This window comes from Oncorhynchus clarkii, unplaced genomic scaffold, assembly GCF_045791955.1.
Source record: "Oncorhynchus clarkii lewisi isolate Uvic-CL-2024 unplaced genomic scaffold, UVic_Ocla_1.0 unplaced_contig_10535_pilon_pilon, whole genome shotgun sequence".
NCBI classification, from domain to species: Eukaryota; Metazoa; Chordata; class Actinopteri; order Salmoniformes; family Salmonidae; genus Oncorhynchus; species Oncorhynchus clarkii.
The window spans coordinates 13206-21989 of record NW_027259041.1 but is presented as its reverse complement, the minus strand read 5'-3'; the positions used below and the strand labels follow the sequence as shown (position 1 = coordinate 21989).

At 39.1% G+C, this 8784-nt stretch overlaps 1 long non-coding RNA gene across 1 annotated transcript; it reads right to left on the bottom strand.

Annotated features, from left to right (window-relative positions):
• Nucleotides 1–5452: 5452 nt before the first annotated feature.
• On the bottom strand, nucleotides 5453–6507 carry LOC139399437 (uncharacterized). The gene is made up of 3 exons (XR_011632074.1): nucleotides 6383–6507; nucleotides 5729–5891; nucleotides 5453–5551 (listed from the first exon to the last, which is right to left on the bottom strand). It is a non-coding gene; the product is annotated as an uncharacterized lncRNA (long non-coding RNA).
• Nucleotides 6508–8784: the final 2277 nt, after the last annotated feature.

Here is an 8784-nt window from a genome sequence, read left to right as displayed (position 1 = left end):
TGAAGGATAAATACTGTAGTTTTGGAGCAGGTACAGACAACAAGCTATGAAGGATAAATACGTGAGTTTTGGAACAGGTACAGACAACAAGCTATGAAGGATAAATACTGTAGTTTTGGAGCAGGTACAGACAACAAGATATGAAGGATAAATACTGTAGTTTTGGAGCAGGTACAGACAACAAGCTATGAAGGATAAATACTGTAGTTTTGGAGCAGGTACAGACAACAAGCTATGAAGGATAAATACTGTAGTTTTGGAGCAGGTACAGACAACAAGCTATGAAGGATAAATACTGTAGTTTTGGAGCAGGTACAGACAACAAGCTATGAAGGATAAATACTGTAGTTTTGGAGCAGGTACAGACAACAAGCTATGAAGGATAAATACTGTAGTTTTGGAGCAGGTACAGACAACAAGCTATGAAGGATAAATACTGTAGTTTTGGAGCAGGTACAGACAACAAGCTATGAAGGATAAATACTGTAGTTTTGGAGCAGGTACAGCCAACTAGAGCAAAAATAATATTGCAAAAATGTCAAAATGATACGATATATTGTCAAAAAGAATATCCTGATATGTACCTGTGTCGATTATTTCCCCCATCACTACTGTCTACTGTCAACCGGACTAATGGTCTCTTGTTTACCAACTAAACATCATAATGACTCTATTGCCTCACAGTCTGGTATTTTTGCACATAGCCTAATGTTATCTATTTCTGTGCCTCTGACACCCTCAAGTGGTGACTTTTAGGGCTTGATAAAGCCTATCAGAAACAAAACAACAATTATTTATCTGTTATTTTACCAGGTAAATTGACTGAGAACATGTTCTCATTTGCAGCAACAACCCAGGGAATAGTTACAGGGGAGAGGAGGATTAATGAGCCAATTGTATACTGGGGATTATTAGGTGACCGTGATGGTTAACACTCCTACGCTTAGTATAAGTGCCATGGGATCTTTAATGACCTCAGAGAGTCTGGACACCTGTTTAACATCACATCTGAAAGACAGCACCCCACACAGGGCAGTGTCCAATCACTGCCCTGGGGCATTGGGATATTTTTTAGACCAGAGGAAAGAGTGCCTCCTACTGGCCCTCCAACACCACTTCCAGCAGCATCTGGTCTCCCATCCAGTGACTGACCAGGACCAACCCTGTTTAGCTTCAGAAGCAAGCCAGCGGTGGTATGCAGGGTGGCATACTCTCTTCACAGAGTATCTTAAATAATCTCACAGCGCCCCCCCTCCGCCCCCCAAAAATGTATTTTGTGAACAAACACTTGACTTTCCCCTACTAGCTCTGACTTTACTGATTAGCTCTGGGATGTTGCCTGTGCTTAGCTCCATTCCATGTATTTTGTATCCTGAAAAGCTACCCCGTCCTTAACAATTACAAACATCAAATCAAATTGTATTTGTCACATGCGAAAAAATACAACAGAAGTATTCGTGCTTCTACACCTGCATTGCTTGCTGTTTGGGGGTTTAGGCTGGGTTTCTGTACAGCACTTTGTTATATCAGCTGATGTAAGAAGGGCTATATAAATACATTTTATTTGATGTAGATAATGCCGTTTTAAGAAAAAGTGTTAAGAAAAAAATAGATAAGTGAAAAGAAAAGTAAGAAATAATTAAAGAGCAGCAGTAAAGTAACAGTAGCGAGGCTAAACACAAAGGGTACCGGTACAGAGTCAATGTGTTGGGGTTTGAGCTGTTTTGAAACTTCTCTTTTGTGGAACCTCACATGCACCCTGCTAACTCCCCAGAGGCCTGAGTGTTGTGCTTCTCATTCGCCATTCTGGGCAGTGTGGTGTAGGTGACACAGCATCAGCACATCAAGCCTAGACCCTAGACCTCTGTTAAAACAAACCTCAATTATGTCGAAATAAATAGTTCCTCTCTGAGAGCTAATTTACTTCTCAGTCTCACCAAAATAAAATGCCTTAAAACATAAAATATATACTGTATATTCAATTAAAAATGATGTATTTCTTTTTATTTTTTGATCTTGCAATTCATTGGTGATCGTTTGTAGTTTAATAAATCCTAGAGTTGGTTGGAAAATATTCTGTTCGCTTTGGTGCATAAAATATAGCTGTATTATCATGACAACGCGACCAGGAAGGAACGGAATTACACGTCTATTGTTACAACAAGAAGACATTAAACAATACATGTTTAAATTCATTTAAATCAGATACAAGTCAGATTAAAATATAACCTACATTTTCAAATGTCATATTGCATAATGCAATTGTAAGTAAAACATCTGTCATGATAATTAGCTTTCTCTTTGACAAACTGCTACAAAAAAATGTATGCAACGTTATTACTATTTCTCAGTAGAAGAACCCCGTATTTCTAAATTATATTCTGTATTTCATTTCTTTATTTGCACTTTTGAGACAGTGTCAAAATATCACTATTTTCCCGGGTGGCGCAGTGGTTAAGGGCGCTGTACTGCTGTGCCACCAGAGACCTTGGGTTCGCGCCCAGACTCTGTCGTGACCGGGAGGTCCGTGAATTGTGACTTGTGAATTGGCACAAGTAAAACAAATGGCATACAAGATGAATCATTATTTCACTTAGTTGTTTGCTGCCAGTCCTTCAGGTTCATACCTCTTGCTTCAGGGTGACCATGGGCTAGAAAGAAACATTGCAAATGTATTTATTTAACCACACAGGAAGTTATCTTTGAGACCCATGTCTGTTTTTTGAGTGAGCCCTGCAAGGAATGTGTTGCTTAGTTATGCAGTGTGTCCCACTCAGTAAATACACTTGTCACGATAAATAAGTATATATTTAATTAAATGTACATAATAAAGTATAATAATAATAAAGTATAATAAGTATAATAAATGTATAACATATCACATGAATGTTCATCCCAGTCAGTATAATAAACAGTAGAGTCTCACCAGAATGTTCAGCCCAGTCAGTATAATAAACGGAGTCTCACCAGAATGTTCAGCCCAGTCACTATAATAAACAGTAGAGTCTCACCAGAATGTTCAGCCCAGTCACTATAATAAACAGTAGAGTCTCACCAGAATGTTCAGCCCAGTCAGTATAATAAACAGTAGAGTCTCACCAGAATGTTCAGCCCAGTCAGTATAATAAACAGTAGAGTCTCACCAGAATGTTCAGCCCAGTCAGTATAATAAACAGTAGAGTCTCACCAGAATGTTCAGCCCAGTCAGTATAATAAACAGTAGAGTCTCACCAGAATGTTCAGCCCAGTCAGTATAATAAACAGTAGAGTCTCACCAGAATGTTCAGCCCAGTCACTATAATAAACAGTAGAGTCTCACCAGAATGTTCAGCCCAGTCAGTATAATAAACAGTAGAGTCTCACCAGAATGTTCAGCCCAGTCACTATAATAAACAGTAGAGTCTCACCAGAATGTTCAGCCCAGTCAGTATAATAAACAGTAGAGTCTCACCAGAATGTTCAGCCCAGTCAGTATAATAAACGGAGTCTCACCAGAATGTTCAGCCCAGTCAGTATAATAAACAGTAGAGTCTCACCAGAATGTTCAGCCCAGTCAGTATAATAAACGGAGTCTCACCAGAATGTTCAGCCCAGTCAGTATAATAAACAGTAGTCTCACCAGAATGTTCAGCCCAGTCAGTATAATAAACAGTCTCACCAGAATGTTCAGCCCTGTCACTATAATAAACAGTAGAGTCTCACCAGAATGTTCAGCCCAGTCAGTATAATAAACAGTCTCACCAGAATGTTCAGCCCAGTCACTATAATAAACAGTAGAGTCTCACCAGAATGTTAAGCCCAGTCACTATAATAAACAGTAGAGTCTCACCAGAATGTTCAGCCCAGTCAGTATAATAAACAGTAGAGTCTCACCAGAATGTTCAGCCCAGTCAGTATAATAAACAGTAGAGTCTCACCAGAATGTTCAGCCCAGTCACTATAATAAACAGTAGAGTCTCACCAGAATGTTCAGCCCAGTCAGTATAATAAACAGAGTCTCACCAGAATGTTCAGCCCAGTCACTATAATAAACAGAGTCTCACCAGAATGTTCATCCCAGTCAGTATAATAAACAGTAGTCTCACCAGAATGTTCAGCCCAGTCAGTATAATAAACAGTAGAGTCTCACCAGAATGTTCAGCCCAGTCAGTATAATAAACAGTAGTCTCACCAGAATGTTCAGCCCAGTCACTATAATAAACAGTAGAGTCTCACCAGAATGTTCAGCCCAGTCAGTATAATAAACAGTAGAGTCTCACCAGAATGTTCAGCCCAGTCAGTATAATAAACAGAGTCTCACCAGAATGTTCATCCCAGTCAGTATAATAAACAGTAGAGTCTCACCAGAATGTTCAGCCCAGTCAGTATAATAAACAGAGTCTCACCAGAATGTTCAGCCAAGTCAGTATAATAAACAGAGTCTCACCAGAATGTTCATCCCAGTCAGTATAATAAACAGAGTCTCACCAGAATGTTCATCCCAGTCAGTATAATAAACAGAGTCTCACCAGAATGTTGAAGTGCTGTCTGCACACTGCTTTACTCTCCCAGTAGATCGCCACCATGGCAACAACCAGTTCAATGACCAGGGGAACCACAATTATCCATTTGATACCAGAAAATACCTGACAAAGAGAATAATACACTTAATTATACTTAATACATACTTATACTTGTACTTAATACACTTAATACACATGATTTTTTCTGGTTTCATTTTATGTTGATAAGCTACTGTGGTTTAGTATTTTGTTTGTGGAGAACATTTACACATAATTACTAAGCAAACAAACAATTCAGTATAATTGCAATGCTTGTACTATTCCACCTCATTAACAAATCAATACTAATTAATTCATTCAATGTAATAAACAAAAAAATAAGTAATTAACTCTGGAACCTCTTGATGGTCCCCGTAGAAACCGTGAGAAGCGTGGAGAGTGCAGAGAACAACAGCAGCTACTGTCCAGAAACAGCTGACAATGTTCAAGGAAAATGACAGTTTGGTCTGTTGGTAGTGGAGAAAAACATGTTTATGATATATTTGATGTGTAATATTTTCATAATAATTTATAATAATCTACAATGATTTCATATTTGATCCATGACTGAATGTAGATATATTTGTAAAGCTGGAACTTACCACACACATACTTGGAGAATGACCTGCAGCATAGGTCAGCATTCCGGCAGCAACAAACTTTATAAAACAAAGATGTTTTTTTTGTTCCTTCATTATTTGAGAGACTGATGACAAATTCAATCAACAGTACATGTATTATCCTCATTGTAGAGTTCACACTTCACACACAATGCACACTGACGACAGGAGAGAATAACGGATAGAGACGACACAAAGCTTTGGTCCAACATCGGCTGTATCAACATGTGTCTATTCCAATAATTGACGATGACACAAACTACTTTGTGGGCTGATTGCAGTGGTTCTTACCAGGACACTGGGCACGGTGTAGATCAGAACTAATGGGCTGTGCTGGACAAACAGTAGCCCCAGAATCAAGACAAGGACTCCAGCAATGAGCTGAGCCGCCTAAGAAGAAGATGTAATCAGACAGATGAGAAAATATCCCGGAATCTGGCCCTTACATGAACATATACCAAATGTTCAACATAACTTCTGCTCATCAGGAATGTATTTTAATCATCCACAGATTAGCCTGAAGTACATTTCTAATCGGCTGTATAGGAACATGTTTGCCATTCGTACCCCCAGAGCTTTAGGCTGACCCTTGAGGAAGACCTTATAGACATCTTTGAAGACACAGTGGAAGTTCTCAGGCATCAGCTGGCCCTCCGGAGCATCTCTGAGACTGCCCAGAGGTATAGTGATGACCATGCACTCATCTGACTGAAATGTGTACTTCATTTACCTGGGAACAATACATTTCATTAAAAGGGAGAAAATAAAATAAAAACTACTTTAGTGAATATAGAGGAAGACAAGTGCTTCCAATGACATAATTAGTAAACCATTAATAGGTCATTAGTAGGCAATGCCTCCTCACAACTGGTCAAAATCACACGATGCACAATGATGATGTCATTGGAAACACATATATTCCTCTATATTTTTTTACTACAGAACATAGAAACGCACCATTTTCACATATGTTGATGTTGGGGTGGTGCTGGAGACGATTGGATATGAACTTTCCCTTTATTAACACATCATGTAGACAATAACACTACTGATGTGATGAGGACACTGTAATGTAACGTTACCAATAAAAACTACCGTAATAATGTTGCTGAAATAAACCATAAACTGTTGTAATAACTCTATGGACATTGTAATTAAATGGAAACACGTCATGAATAATGGAAGGTAATAGCAGAACAAGGTTTCATGAAGTTTACAAACCTGCCGCTGTTCGTTTCTAACTTTATGGAAGAAGTCACACTTGGAGGGCGTCTGCGCTGGTCTGGTAAGCAAGCTGTGATGGACAAAGAAATTTTCATACACATGCACAGAGAGAGAGAGAGAGAGAGAGAACCAGAGAGGGAGAGAGAGAGAGAGAGAGAGAGAGAGACAGAGAGAGAGAGAGAGAGAGAGAGAGAGAGAACCAGAGAGGGAGAGAGAGAGAGAGAGAGACAGAGAACCAGAGAGGGAGAGAGAGAGAATGAGAGAGAGACAGAGAATGAGAGAGAGAGAGAGAACCAGAGAGGGAGAGTGAGAGAGAGGGGGAGAGAGAGAGAGAGAGAACTAGAGAGGAAAGAGAGAGAACCAGAGAGGGGGGGAGAGAGAGAGAACCAGAGAGAGAGAGAACCAGAGAGGGAGAGAGAGAGAGAACCAGAGAGAGAGAGAGAACCAGAGAGAGAGAGCACTGAGAGAAATTCTGTTTGTTGAAAACACTAAAGCTGAGTGGATGAGCTCCGGGTACAAGGTGAACTGAATTCACGGGTGGAAAACTTCTTCAGAAACTGAATAGCATACATACAACAAAGTTCATTAAGTGTTGTAGTGTGTTTCTGAGCGCTTCACACCATCTCTCTCATCACCTGAAACTAACAGCACATGTGGTTTTAACAATTGGAGGGTGGCGCCTCTTGTCTTTAAATCAGCAGATATCTCATATGATAGGGTGGCCATTGTGGTCAACAGTTTAGAAGAGCTTCCTCCACGTCAATAGAGGAAATGGTGAGAAGCCAACCATTACAGGGCGCAGGCACAGTGATGCTGAAGAAGGCACTTCATGCATATTTTTTAGGGGACAACAGTACGAGCATTAAATCAACTCTGGTGAGTGTGAATGTGAGAAATGTCAATATAATAATAGTGATCGTTTTAATGTAAATGTATATCGTATGAATGCAGTTGTCAATATTTCATGTTAATGATCCTATATGTAAAAGTAGGCGAGACACTCGCATTTCTCTCACAACAGTTTCAAGCTAAATGTAGGCTATAATGACTGTTTTGATAAGATATTGATGGTGATGATGATGTTGATGATGATGATGATGTTGATGATGATGATGATGATGATGTTGATGATGCTGTTGATGATGATGATGATGATGATGATGATGATGATGTTGATGTTGATGATGGTGATGTTGATGTTGATGTTGATGATGATGTTGATGTTGATGATGATGATGATGATGATGATGATGATGATGATGATGATGAATTCAGGAGATAAAAACATGATCAGGACTATTTTAGACAATAATACATTGGATGATAATTATTATGATTGTTGCAATTAAAGAAATAGATGAAGGGTATACAGTGTATATATATATATCAAACTGTTATGATTGCATTATAACTTCAGAAGTTTATACTCATCATATTCCCACAGGTATTGTGACTGAGACGGCATGGCTTGTGCAGACATCCCTATGGACATCCTGGGTCCTGAATCTGAGGAGCAGGAGTACGAGGAGGCCGGGGAGCAGAGAGGAGAACTACTGATCAAGTATTACCAAGCAACTGAACTAATGCCTGCTCCCAAAGGACCACTCCATGACCTGTTGCTGAAGCAGCCTGCTGTGTTGGGGGTACGACCATAGATACTAGGAGCTCAATATAACACCATATTATACTGCTCTTTATCTATGACCATAGATACTAGGAGCTCAATATAATCTCATGCTCTTTATCTATGACCATAGATACTAGGAGCTCAATATGATCTTATGCTCTTTGTCTATGGGCATAAATACTAAGAGCTCAATATAATCTTATGCTCTTTGTCTATGGGCATAAATACTAAGAGCTCAATATAATATCATGCTCTTTATCTATGGGCATAAATACTAAGAGCTCAATATAACCTTATGCTCTTTGTCTATGGGCATAAATACTAAGAACTCAATATAATCTTATGCTCTTTGTTTATGGGCATAAATAATAAGAGCTCAATATAATATCATGCTCTTTATCTATGGGCATAGATACTAAGAGCTCAATATAATCTTATGCTCTTTGTCCATGGGCATAGATACTAAGAGCTCAATATAGTCTTATGCTCTTTGTCCATGGGCATAGATACTAAGAGCTCAATATAGTCTTATGCTCTTTGTCCATGGGCATAGATACTAAGAGCTCTATATAATCTATGGGCATAGATACTAAGAGCTCAATATAATCTTATGCTCTTTGTCCATGGGCATAGATACTAAGAGCTCAATATAATCTTATGCTCTTTGTCCATGGGCATAGATACTAAGAGCTCTATATAATCTATGGGCATAGCCGTGGGAAGTAGTTTGAGGGTGGGGGTGCTGTCACTTTTTCACCAACTACGGGACTAG